This window comes from Alligator sinensis, unplaced genomic scaffold (assembly GCF_000455745.1).
Source record: "Alligator sinensis unplaced genomic scaffold, ASM45574v1 scaffold173_3, whole genome shotgun sequence".
In the NCBI taxonomy this organism is placed as follows: domain Eukaryota; kingdom Metazoa; phylum Chordata; order Crocodylia; family Alligatoridae; genus Alligator; species Alligator sinensis.
In genome coordinates, this window is record NW_005842076.1 from 137018 (window position 1) to 139246 (window position 2229).

At 49.1% G+C, this 2229-nt stretch overlaps 1 protein-coding gene across 2 annotated transcripts in view; it reads left to right on the forward strand.

Annotated features, from left to right (window-relative positions):
- The window catches only part of NKD1 (naked cuticle homolog 1), a 170590-nt gene that overhangs the window by 100078 nt on the left and 68283 nt on the right, over positions 1–2229 (forward strand). The gene's annotated exons all lie outside the window — the stretch shown is intronic.

Below are 2229 nucleotides of genomic sequence, written 5' to 3' on the forward strand. Positions count from 1 at the left end.
GGGGGGCAGGGGGCAGCCCACACCTCCCAGATTTGTGCGTGGGGTAGGGGTGGGCTGGCTGCTGTGGGGTTGGGCTCTCCACCCTGCTGCCTTCCTCACCCCTGGCCCAGCGGGCAGGACCCATGGGGTGCCTCATCATAGCGGTGCAGGGCTCCTAGCGATGACACTGAGCTTCTTCACCCAGCCCCGCTCTGCCCTGCCACTCTGGGTCCTGCCTGCTGGGTCTTGGAGGCCCCATGTGGAGGGCAGCAGGGTGGAGAGCCTGCAGTGGTCAGCCTGCACTTGCTGCTCCCCCCACCTCCCCCCGCATGGGCTCCGTTTCGGCTGTGCCACCACTGGGGGAGGGGGAGCTGGGCTCCACACTCCACTCTGCTGCAGCATCTGCCGCCTCCAGTGGGCAGCAGCTGGGGGTTGGGCACTGCTGTAGGGGGCTGCAGACCTGGGTCCCTGGCCCCATAGCCCTGGTAGCTGGGGGCTCCCTCTGGCAGGGCTATGGGTGGGGAGTGAAGGGCACCACTAGGGATGGGGGCCTGTGGCTTGGGAGTGAGGGGTCTGGACCCGCATCCTGGTGAGTGAAGGGGACAGGGGGAGCTCTGATTTTCCATGAAAAGAAACCCAAAATCAAATATCAAAAATGTATAGGTGCTTAAGAGTTTATTTTATTATAGCGATTGAGACGCTGGTAGGCTTCCAGATTGCTTCAAAATTATAAATAAAATTATCAATAAAACATTGTGTTCAGTTGATACCTATCTATATAGTTGCATTTCATTTTAATTGTGGATTTGGGGGGTTTAATCAGAGAATTTGTGTTTTTTATCAGAGAATTTACAATTTTTAAACAGAGAAAACCAGGGTCCTTGCTAATAACTGCTGTTTCCTGAGAACATAGTAGGGCAGGGGTTTTCAACCTTTTTTAGTAAGTGTACCTCTGGCAGCCCCCCTTTTTGTAAGTGTACTCCTGGAGGGGAGGGTGGCGAGTGGCCAGACACAGAGCAGGGGCATGGCGAACAGCAGTGCTATGTCTGTGCAGCCCTGCTCTCACCCTGCCTCAGCCCTGCTCCTGTCAGGCAGAGGCGTGGGGTGGCAGTGGTCCATCTCCGTGTACCCCCTGGGACCTTTCAAAGTACCCCCAGGGGTACATGTACCTCCAGTTGACAACCTCCGTAGTAGGGGAATATACTAGTCTCCGAAGATCAGTAAAGATCTGAGCCTCTAACAGTCTCTAAATGATGTATCATGATTAAGTAACCCAAACAAGGGGGTTTGGACACACATTTACTATGTTGTAAAAGTGGAGTGGACACATGATATGCATTCTTAAGCCAGTGTAAGTCACTGTATTCTAGGGTAAAATTGCCCCTCAGCAAGTGAGGAGTAATTGTACAGTGGTATGAATTATATCTGAGTAGCAGACCTGAGTCTGTGTCCCTGGTCAGTTTTGGCCTGGAGGAACCATTGCTGATTTCAAACAGTCTCCCCAACCACATAGTAGGTACCATAAAAGCACCCTTTTCAGATAGTCAGTGTGAGAGAGCTGGTCCTGTATCTATAATATAATTTTATTGTACAGTAAATTCTGGGGTAAATCTTTTTGTAGTAGTTATGCCATGTGTGTAGCTAGATAAGCTAATTAATACATTCAGACTATCATTTGTTTCCATGCCTACCTGCAACAAGCTCTCTGTTTCTTCAATTGGTAAGTGCCAAGTTAGGTTTGTGCTTCTTGGGTGTCTCCCTAGCAAAGCTCTAGTAGTCACGTGTAGGATACTTCAGCCTTTCAGAACTGTACCTTACTACTTCTTTCTAGTCATTACCAAAAACAGTTATTGAAGGGTATGTATGTGACTGTATTGTAAAGGCCAGTTGTTTTACGTTACTCCTGGATCATTGCAAACAGTTGGCAGAGGTGTAAATTATGAGGATTGGTGCGATTCCTGCACGTGGGGTGGCAAAGATCCTATAATATTGGAGCAGAAGAACCAGCATTAGGTTCTTTAGGCTCCTTACAAGTGGGATTATCTCCAAATCCCACTGATGCACTTTATTGCTTCTTTCTTTAGCATCATCACCTAGGGATGTTTTTTCTCAGTTCTGGCATAAAATTATCTGCAGAACTATGGACTGCATTGCCTACTCAGACAAAAACTCATTGCCTTCACAACTAAAGGAACAGGCAGCTGTATCTGAGCCTCATTGTTGCTGCTGCATTTATCCTCCCCCCCCCCC